We start from the raw sequence: 12,106 nt of genomic DNA on the forward strand, positions 1-12,106 counted from the left end.
GCATAGCATAAAAATACCAAACATAAAAAATATCATACATTAGTTTTACATATAAAAAAGTAGTATAGTTATATTACAAAAATAATTCTAAGAAGCTTATGGTGGAGGTGGTTGATGGTATGGTTGGAAGGGAAATGAAGATGTTGCTACCAAGGATGAAAATGATGCATGTAGCGACGTGAAAATTTTTAACTTGGTCGCTAATTGTGGCGATTTAGTGAAAACTTGAAAACTGAAGTTTGATTTGAAATAAATAAAAAAAGGGGAGTCGCCACCGATCCTTTTTCCTAAGTGTGATCGGACACCTAATAAATAATCTTTTTTTTAAAAGACATTTACTCTAAAAAAATGAAGGCCAAATTTAGGTCTACGTGAAAATCTAAAGAAAAATTAGGGTTCAGGAGTCGGCTACGCGCGAGGAAGGTATTAGCACCCTCGCGATGCCCAAAATTGGTATCTTATAAACATGTGTTGTCTTGATTTTAAAAAATATGAGTTTAATGTAACATTTAGTCGTGATCTAATTGGAAAGACGAGAAATTTTAGTTTTTGGTTTTTTAGAAGGGTATTCCGTCTTTAACACGAGCCGACAAATTCCATCCAACATAGCGATGAAATTCGATGACTTAATGTTAAATCGGTACATTGCCTTGATTATTGAAATTAGTTAGAAAATACAAATGGGATTTTCGAAGTAATGTAAAACAAATTGAGATGAAATAAATGGAAGAACTAGAAATATATTGAAGCAAGTAACAAATATGACAATAATATTAAAAACACTAACAAATGCATGCAAGATTAAATGTAATTATATTATCAAACACGAGAACACAACGAATATACATATGTAAAAAATAACATTAAGATTATATACGTAACAATATATATAAATATTGTATTGAAAGCATACATAACGTGTATAAAAGATATATGTAATATGATACATAAGTATATTAAATTCACATACATAACCATAATATATAAAAATATTACAATAAAGTTGAAAGTGATACTATGTGCAAATATATATATGTATACATATATAATAAAAATATACACTAATATTATATAACAAGTAATATTAAAATGATGATATAATATATATAAAAAACAAATATAATATAATAACAATATTAAAATAAAGTAATTAAGATAATACTATATATATATACGCACATAATACAACAAAAATACATATACATATATATATGATAAAGTATTAGAAAATGCATACATATATTAGGGATAATAATAGTAAAAGAAAACCATTAACAATGCAACATAAATAGACGTAGAGTAGTGGTATATACAAAATATTGCATTAAGATATTTACATAGTATATGCATATAATATAGTTATTGAAAATATACAATATATATATGGCATTAAAATGTACATGATAGTTATTAAAATATATACATGAAGTAACATCAAAATATGCAACTAATAGTAAAAATATTAAATAAATAAGAAAAATACATGATATTTAAATACATACGATATACATATTAGAAGTGATAAAATGCTCAGACGATACATAAATACGTATATATATAATAATGACGTAAGAAATACTTAATATATATTATTTGAAATATATGCATAAAAATATAATGTTAGTAAATATACATAATATATAATATTAAAAAATAATAAAAAATATTGACAATATTTCAAAATATATAGGTATACACTAAAATGCACATAATTATATTGAGATCATATGTTTTAATATATGAGAAATATATATATAGAATACAATATTAAAATATTTACATAATATACATTTTAAAAGAACTAATAATAATGTTTCATAAATATATAAATATACTAAATATATACACATATATGTACATAATACAATATACACCACTACATACATAAAATATAGTAAATATAATGCAAATATAAAGATTATAATTAATAATAATAAATAATGAAAATGAAAAACAAATAATTTAAAAATAAAGCAAGAATATAACAAAGGGACTAAATCAATTAAAAACAAAGTTTGGGGCTAATTTTAAAGGAAAGCAAAGAGGAAAGGACTCATTTGAATGCGCATAAAACAGTGAGGGGGCTAAAAGAGCAATTTCCAAAGCCTTTAAAACGATGCGCATCATAGAGGATCAATTTGAGAATCATAACAAATTTCAGGGCCAATTTATAAATAAATAGAAACTGAATTGTAAAACGCCTAAAAAACGGAAGGACCATACACATAAATATCCCATTCAATCAAAAACACGCGGATCCTCTAGGGGGTCGGGTCGGACGGTTCGGGTCATGCTCAAAACGACGTCGTTTTGCGGTTAAAAGGCAGCCCCCAAAACGACGTCTTTTTGGAGGGCTATAAAAAGCCCAAATCCTAAAAAATAAATCAGTTGTGCTGGTAGGAAGGAAAAAAGAAGAGGGAGAGAGGAGGGTCGTTTAAGTTGCGTCGGCGCCGTGCCACCGTATTACAGTGGTAGGAGAGGTAAAATTTCAAATTTTTTCTATTTTTTTATTTCGCTTGTTTATCTTATTATTTTATTGTATTTTAATATGTATAGGTGATTAAAATAGGTTTTAAAACGAAATAGAAATATAAAAAAAAATCACATTTTGGTCTTTTAGCTTCTGATTTGTTGATCTTTGATATTTCGTTTGCTTTGAACGTTGTTATTGAATCTAAATGCTCAATAGACTGCCATTTTGATTCTGGATTTGAAATAATTTTCTTATTTCTTTGTGTTTTCAAAACTGCCGAACCCTCTACAATGTTTTTGAATCGGGTTTTATAACCCTTTTACATCCTTTTTTACTGCTTGTCATGTCTTCTGTTTTGTCCTTGCAGGGGATGGGCAAACGGTGGAGCAGGTGAGTCAGAGGGTGGTTGGCCGGTGGTGTCAGTGGTTGCGGCGCAAGTGGGCAAGTGGGGGGTAGGTTCTGCTAGGGTTTCTGTTTTTTGACTTGGGCTTAGGTCTGGTTGGGCTAACGGGTTGGGGTTTAAATGTATGGGCTGTGTAATTTGTTGGGTTTGATGGGTTAGTGGGTTTTAGGGGTTTAAGTGGGTCTGATAAGTTTGTATTGGGTTGAGGGTATTGATGGGCAATAGTTTTGTAAGGTTAGTAGGTAAGGGTTGTAATTGGGTTTGGGGTTAGCTTGGTAGGTTGTTTTGGGATTAATGGGCTAATGTTGTAAATGCAAGTGGGTTTGATATAAGTGAGTAATGGTTAGTGGGCTTCGGGTATCTTGTAAAGGGCCCAAAATTGGCCTGTAACAGTTGCCCCTCTTTGCTCGTTGTCGTGTAACGAAAATAGAGCAAAGACATAATGAAAGGTGTAACACTCCAAACCCGGCCCAGACGTTACGACCGAATCCGACGTGTCACATTGAAGTGTTTTTCGAAAACCATGTTTTCATTGAAAACCCTTCTTGATGTTTAGAAACTTTTACCGTTTAAACTTGAATAAAACCTTAGCCTTATTTTTTTTTCTAAAATGTGATGCATTGTAATAATCAAAGCATTGTTAACAACCTTGTAAAATCTTATGGGAAACTTTGAAAACTTGTAAACCTTTGTAGTGGCAGAAACATGTTATTTTAAAACAGCTTAAGTATCGAGAAATCAAACCTTCTTTGTTATGGCTTAAAGTGAATGGAAGTCATGCACCGTAGGAAGCCGAAAAGAGGTGGTGAGTCTATTGACCTGCTAAGTACCAAGCTCTTCATGGATCCAATCCTAGACATGCACACATCCATTGCCACACTTAAAGCATATTGTTTGTCCACGAACAACAAATTAAGTTTAAGTCTATTTAAAATATTTATTTCCTTTGAAAACATTTACGTTGCGGAAGCTTTGCTCGGTAATCGTGATATTTTAAAAATAAGTAACTTTGATAAAACGCGCCCTAGAGCTAACCAATTTGATAACCCAAAATATTAAAAATAATAAAAAGAGCGGCCTTATTACAACTTTAACCAGAATAAAAATAATCAAAATAATAAATGCAAAACTTATTTTAAAGAAAACAAAACTTAATCTTCGTGGCCACTCTGAATCCCGCCCAGCTCCAAGTCCATCGATCTAAGGCTCACCTGCAAAGATGGGAAAAAGGGGGGGTGAGTTTGGAAAACTCAGTGTGTAAAGTATCCCAACCAGAGCCCAAATCAATTCAAGCTTTACTGGGCCTAAGCCTTATTCAGAATTTAGTGTTAACTGAGCCTTAGCCCATATCAATATTAATCTGGGCCATAGCCCCTTACAGTAACAGAGTATACTAGGCCTAGCCCATATCAGTATCAATCTGGGTCGTAGCCCTATTACAAGTCGAGATATATTGGGCCTTGCCCATATTAACATAGTTGGGCCCATTTTAATACAGTTGGCCCATAATAAAACAGTCTCATATGATTAATGCATGATAACCCCATCCAACCCTGCACTTGCCTCCGTCCATCCCTACACTTCCTGTGGGGAATAAATCACCCACGCCATCCCTACACTTACAGTGTTAGCACCGATTATGCACTAACTATAATCCGCAAAAAAGTCGCTTATATCGTAATATGTGGCACGACCACCGTAACAGGTTCTTCCTCCATAACAAAACCCAACCCCATGCAATGATATACATGTCATGGCATATAACAAATGTAATCGAAATATCATGTATTTCACCAAAATTAACCCTAGGGGTATAACGGTCATTTAGCACCTAGGAGTAAAACGGTAATTTTCATACTTAGGGGTAGTTTAATAAAATTTACTATTCTAGAGTTTACATACATATTCTAACCATTAACACATTAACAGAGGCACTTACCGAGCGTTTTTACAGAATTGGGCCAATTGGCCCACTAACCCGTTTTCGGCCCATTAAGCCCAAATATATCGAAGTGCACGAAATTGCGCACTCTGCAATCATACTGCTTGCGATTACCAAAATTAACAACCAAACCACCTCACGAGCGCTCGCACGCTCGCAAGATCACAAATGCCGGTTTTTTAGCTTTTCAGCTTTTGCAGATCTAGTCTATGAGTGGGTGTCGTTTACACACCTGTTTGTGACGAAACGCTGACGAGTTCCACACACGAAATGCCTACAATCAATTACTAATACATTAACTATGAATCCATAGCAACTTATCTGCAAAACTCCTTACTAAAAATCGACCATTAACACTTTAGGCACTAGTGTTCTTACCTTTGCCGAAAAAAATAGACTAGATCTATTTCTGGTCGTTCCAAATATCCAAGCCTTCGATTAGTAGCCTTTAATCCACACTATAGGAAAACAAATCAGATATCACCACTAAACCTTTTGAGTACAATCAACAGGCACCCTTTTCATATAGGGGTTTTTCGGCTTTTACCTTAATTCATGAATAACGAAAGAAAGATTCGAGCGTTTACCTATATTGTTATGACACTACTCCCAATCGATTGTAGATCCAACTACCGCACAAGAAGGGAAAAATACTCAACCAAGGGTTCGTCCTTTGTAGTACCTCAAAGTAGTAAGATTTCGGTTTTGAAAGAAAAGATACGAGGATTGGCTTCAATGGAAATTCGGCTAACCAGTTTGTTGAGGATTTAAGAGAGAAAAGAAGAAGAATATGAAGGATTTAGGTTGGCAAAAAGATAGGATGAGAATTAAGAGGAGAAAGAAAAGAGAAGAGGGGAAGAGATGAGAGAAGGATAGAAAAGAATAAAAAATAGAAGAAGGAAAAAAAATAAATCCTAAAGGCCTAAAATATTCGGCACTCTTTAGCTATGGCCGAATGAGTGCATTTCGGCATAGGAATTCTTTTTAAATTTCAATTTTCTAATTTGCTCCTTGATTTTTGGCCAAGTTTGGAGTTTGAATTTCATTCAAACTCCCCAACCGATCAGAGCACCTTATCCACCTACTTGCACCGCTTGAAGACGCTGCTAGGAGTCCCGGTCGACTCAACTCCTTCCCCATGCGCAGCAAAACCCACCACTCAAGCGAGATGAGGCTCGAACTCAGGACCTCGTCGCCCATGCGCCCACACCGAGCTGCCAGCCACTGCACCACGCTTCTCCTTTAGTAATATATGGTCATAATTAATTATAAACCTTACCGCTTGATTCGACCCACTTAAAAAATTAAATGAATTCGCTGCATCTGAGACTCGAACTGGGCCCTTTCTATATGCCCAAAGACGCTACGACCATCGAGCCACAGACGCTTCTTGTGACATAACTCGTCGCAATTATTCTTAAACCTTACTTTAGTGCGATCGGCTTATTAAAATAAAACAAGCCTTTGCGTGTGCCAACCTCGAACCTAGGCACTATACCACACTCCCAGCCTCATCACTGGGCCGAGCTTCCTTTGTGTTACCTTTAACCCCAACTTTATATAACACTTCCTGCGTCTTTCCTCGATATAAAGAAAAAATAAAACTCTTTTGCACATGTTGGGAGTCGAACCCCAACTCTCCTTCCCACTACCTAGCATGCTTAGCCACTAGGCAGTGCTCCTTTATGCTAAAACTCATTGAAGTTATTAATAAGGCCTCATCGCCTGATTCTCTTAAGAGGCAAAATTTGAAAATTTCGCTAAAGCTATGGGTCGAGCCTGGACTTTTCCCATACTATAAGTCATTCATATTTTATTTAAAACTAAAATAATAATAATAATAACCATAATAATGAAAATTTCAAATACGATAATATATATATATTTTTCCTAATAATAATTATAATTTCCATAAATCAATAAAATAGATATTGTAAAATTTTCTAATAATATGTTAATTTAAACACTAAATTAACAACAATAATTTTATAAATATATTTGTATCTAATAATTATAATGATAATAATTTTCATAAAAATTAAAATATTAGTAATAACATAAATATTTTATCAATATATATATATTTTTTTAAACACTAGTAATATTTAAAACTTCTCAATATTCAGGTTTTCTTCTATCCGAATCCCAGACTCAAAGCCCAACTCTTCTAGGCCCAATTTTTGGGGCGTTACAAAAGGCCACAAAAAGAATAGTATTTATATTGAGCATTACTCTGGAGAAGATTTAGAAACTACAAGGAGCTCCACAGCAGTCTAATTGTTCAAAACAAATCCAGGAGGACAAGGGCGTATCGTTGAAACATCCTTAATTGCATCACTTCCTTTGTCAATGACATTTATACTGACATTCTGAAGACCCCTTTCAATGTTTAACAATGTGCTTCGTGGATTGTCTTACTCGGGGTATATCATTCCTGTAGATGTAAATGTTTTTAACAAATGAGAGTACGTCATGGGCTCCCATTCTATTTCTCGGCCTAAGGTTCTTGCGATCCTTCTTTCCTGATCTCTCTTCCATTGTTTTCTTCTTTGACGTATGTCTAGCTGGAACCCCAAACCGTATCGGGCCATGTGGTGTACTGGCTTTAGAGCCCTGACTATTCCTTGCTAAAATTTTCCCAAACCTTTCCTCACTCGGGCTCATCTCCCCACGGTTAGCTTGATACCCATCCTGGTATTTCTCGATAGTTTTGGTACGGAAATTCTGTTTCCCTCAGCGATGAATGTGGCATTGACAAATTCAAGAGATCAGAAAGAACATTCCATAGCATATTTACTCACTTCAATGTATGGTGCGTCGGCGGAAAGAGATGCTACAATGTCTTCTTCTCCCTCGACAGTGACCAAACAACCATCCATGATAAATTTCACCTTTTGATAGAGGGATGACGGAACTGCTCCGGCAGAATGGATCCAAGGTCTTCCCAAGAGGCAATTGTATGATGGTGTAATGTCCATGACTTGAAATTCAACATCGTATATATAAGGGCCCACTTCTAGAGGGATCTCAATCTTTCCCATGACCTCACGCCTTGTCCAATCGAACGCCCTTACCGTGGAATGATAGGGCCTTAAATAGGACAAATCCATCAGAATTCTGGAAAGTGTGGACAAAGGCATGACGTTGAGTGCCGACCCATTGTCGATGAGCATGTTCGGTATTATATAACCCTTACAACGGGTTATGATATGCAATGCTTTCACTGAGCCTCTACCATTGGGCGGTATTTCATCATCACTAAAAGAAATAAAATTATCCGCATTCAAGTTATTCACCCACCTATCCAGCTTTTCAACAGATATATTGTTTGCCACATAAGCTTGATTTAACACTTTCAGCAGAGCATTCCGGTGTGGTTTTGAATTCAATAGTAGAGATAATACCGAGATTCGTGCTGGCTGCTTACTCAATTGTTCCACCATATTATACTCACTATGCTTGATAAATTTTAAGAACTCCTGTGCCTCCTCCTCGTCTACAGGCTTTTTAGCTTCTTGTTCAGGCATAGTTTCATGCTCATCTTCGGTCACGTGCATAGGTGCTTTTCCTTTCTGTTTCAAGTCACTGTTCTTCTTCACTGGTTCGACCTCTTTCGAATAATATCTTTCACTACGAGTGAAATGACCTACTTTCCCAATGCTTCTAGTCATGGCTTTGGGTTTCTCATCTTCAGGTGTGATGATATTGATGTCGTATTTCCATGGTACTGCTTTATTGTCCATGTAGGGGAAAGGAGATGGTACATCGATTATCACTTTTGGTTTCACCGGCTCCTTTTTTGAGTCATAATAAATTATTAACGGTCGGTCAGTGCTATAAGGGAGACCTGATGATTGGCTGTCAGAGGCACATACTTCTCTTTCGTTGGCCTCTTCCCTTTTGTTAAGGACTTTAATCTCTTTATTATCCATCCGGTCTTGAAACAACCTTTTAAATTCCTTACACGATTGAATGTCGTGTCCTACAGTTCCATGAAAATCGCAAAAACTTTGACCTTCTTCTCCGAGAATTCTGTCGGGGTGACAGAGCAATCCTTTCTTAACTAATACCTTTCAGATTTTCTACAGAGGCGTCCTTATTTCCAAAACATATCTTCTGACTTGCTATCCGTCCTCGTTCCCTACTGCACTTACATTCCCTTCGGTGTGGTTTGGGAATGGGTTTCTAGCCGTACCGCTAGTACCATCAAATCGCAGAATGCCCGCATCGATGAGTCCTTAAACTCTCCTTTTGAATGTAAGGCAGTTTTCCGTAGAGTGCCCCTGGTTCCCAGCATGGTATGCACAACTAGCATTTGGATCGTATCATTTCGGGTATGGAGGTTTAAGGGGTGCCATGTAATGGGGAGATATTAATTGCTTCTCCAAGAGTTTTGGGTACAGTTCCCCATACGACACGGGGATAGGGGTAAATTGCGGTCTCTCGGGATTGGGCCTTGCTAGTCTTGGTTCATTTCTGGGTTGGATTTGAGCGGGTAGAGTGTTTTATGGGAATGCGGTGACAGGCCTTTGGTTGTTTGTGGCGTATACAGGGTAGGAATGAGGTTATGCTTGGTAGTAAGGGGTCTGAGGAGGATAATAGAAATTTGGAGGAGGATAATTTCGAGGTCGGGTTGGTTTGGATATGGATTAGGGGTATAACGGCTTCCCATTCCCACCATATGGGCTTCTGGTTTTTTCTTCTTCATGGGCGCTACCCTTTTTGAACTTTCTGAACCTTCCATCCTCCCACTTTTGATGGCATTCTCAATAAGTTCTTCGGATATTACGATATCCGAAAAATCCTTCGTAGCACTTCCCACCAGCTTGTCATAGAATGGTGCTCTTAGAGTATTGATGAAAAGGACTGTTATCTCAGTCTTAGTCAGTGGAGGCTCCAGTTGGGCCGAGATATCTCTCCACCTTTGCGCATACTATCTAAAGGTTTCTGCTGGCTTCTTTTCCATCATTTGTAGAGTCATTCGATCAGGCACCATATCTAATACATGCTTGTACTGCTCACAGAAGGCTGACGCCAAGTCCTTCCAGGATCGGATCTTTTCCCTATTAAGTTGGTTATACCACAGAAGAGCCGATCCTACTAAACTATCCTGAAAACAATGTATGAGTAGCTTATCTTCGTTCACATAACCCGTCATTTTCAGGAAAAATATTACAAGATGCGTTTTTGGACATCTTGTCCCATCGTACTTTTCAAAATTAGGCACCTTGAACTTTGGAGGCAGAACCAGATCAGGCACCAAACTGAGCTCTTTGGCACTCAATGCAGAGAAGGCTTCAGTACCTTCTATCGCTTTGAGTCTTTCTTCCAAACTCCTATATTTATCCTGAACATCGTGATCATCCATTTTCAACCTGGCTATCTCTGCTGGATCGTCTAAATCTGGAACGAGCGGATCAGCAGGACTAGCCCCCAGGTTTGATATAAACACTCCCTGTCCCAAATTAGCAGGTGGTACAGGTCGTTGCTCCAGGCCTGTAGGTTCTCCTTGAGGGAGTTCTCTTTGCATTACATGTGCGTAAGGTGGAGTGAATCCTGGTGGATAGAGCGGATCTTGATCGAAGTTAACCCTTGACTGCGGTTCCACGACATCAGGGTTCATAGGTCCTTTTCCTTTTACTAGAGCTGACATCATTTCCATCATCTTGGCCATTTGGTCCCTTTGTTCGAATGATTCTTCTCGAGATCTCACCATTAAGTCTCTTGTCTCTTGCTGTGACTTAACCAGTTGTTCTTGTAATTCCCTTTAGACTCTTTCCATCATTTCGATTCTTTCATTGAACTCAGCCTCCAATAGTTGTACATGCAATGAATGAATGAGTGCATAAATGAATTTCAATCATGAAATAAATGCAAGAAATGGGTGTTGATTTCAAGATAGCCCCTATTTAGGCATTTCATTCATCAAAAGAGTTCATTACAAAATATTTTTCCATTTTCGATTCAACCATTACACAAACTTCCTAGCTATATCGCCATATTTCTTTACTCGTGCTATGAATTCTGATATGTTCGATCTTCGACTTGGAGGGAATTGGCAAATGAGAATTTCAGCTTCTTCCAATAGTTGTACCACGTGCATGGCTACTTTATGAATTTCATTGATCAAATAGCTAAGTTGCATTTCTTTTTCTTGGAGGCCCTCTTCGTAAGCACGAATGACTCTATCATATTGACTATTCTTTTCTTCCAAAGCCTCCAAGAGAGTATCTAACTGTTGTTGACGATCTTGCAGCATATCTTCTAATTCCCGTATTCTCTCCTTTAACTCTCGGCTTTCGGACTGACTAATCGTAAGTTCAGCAGACACAGTTTCATATTCGGCGTTCTTCCTCCTTAGTTCAATCATAGCCCACGCAGCCTTTTCCTCCTCTTTCTTCGCTTTTCCTTTCCAAAATTCCATCCTGCCTTTAATGTTGCTTATTTCTTCTTTCCATTCTGCTGATGACTTGCCCAGCCCACTGTTTTTTATTGTGCCTCTTAACTTTTTATTTTCCAGATGGAGGTCCCTTAAGTCATTTCTTACGACTTCAACTTCTTTTTGCACTTTCTCGGTTCTGGATCTTTCAATCTGAACATCGATTTTCAATTGGTAGTTTTTCTCTTGAAGAGCACTAAGGTCCCGAGACATCTTGGCCTTTTCTCGTTCAAATTTTTGTCTTGCCATTTCTAGCTCAGACGACATTTCCTCCGAGAAAGGATTCTGGGCAGTGTAGCTTGTTGACTAGATTTGCTGACTATTCACCCGTAGCTTCCTCCATATGTCGTAATCTTGGGTGAGGGTATCAGCATATAGAGTCAATTCTATCAGATAAATTCTCTTCCAAGACTTTGCGGTTTCTCGGACCCTCTTCATATATCCCTCGCCCGCAAAAGCAAACTCAGACTGTGCTAATCCTCCTGTGGCGGGTATGAATTGTCGCGAAGAAAATTGCCTTTGGACTAATAGCGGGGTATATCTAACTCCTCCCCATAACCCGAGTAGTGGTACCCAATCTTGATTTCCAACCTTATATAATAGAACCGAAGGGCGGATCCACGGTGCTCTCCACGTTATATCTTCGGTGCGAAGGTTCTGAAAAACTGAGACCCAATGCTGTTCAGTGACTTCCTTTGGCCATTCTTTCTTAAGATAAGCTTCCAACGGGGAAAATGTTTTTGAAAACATATGGAACGGTGTGCGCTCTACTTTCCAGAAGTGGCTCAAAATCCAGACATTTAGTAACTGCGCGCATCTGATAAAGCGTCATTTCCCCATTTTCCTACA

The 12,106-nt window shown here is 37.3% G+C and overlaps 1 long non-coding RNA gene across 1 annotated transcript; it reads right to left on the reverse strand.

Moving 5' to 3' along the window:
- Positions 1 to 3,914: 3,914 nt before the first annotated feature.
- On the reverse strand, positions 3,915 to 5,086 carry LOC128290200 (uncharacterized). Its single transcript, XR_008279844.1, has 2 exons — positions 5,051 to 5,086; positions 3,915 to 4,087 (listed from the first exon to the last, which is right to left on the reverse strand). It is a non-coding gene; the product is annotated as an uncharacterized LOC128290200 (long non-coding RNA).
- Positions 5,087 to 12,106: the final 7,020 nt, after the last annotated feature.

This window comes from Gossypium arboreum, chromosome 1 (genome assembly GCF_025698485.1).
Source record: "Gossypium arboreum isolate Shixiya-1 chromosome 1, ASM2569848v2, whole genome shotgun sequence".
Classification (NCBI taxonomy): Eukaryota; Viridiplantae; Streptophyta; class Magnoliopsida; order Malvales; family Malvaceae; genus Gossypium; species Gossypium arboreum.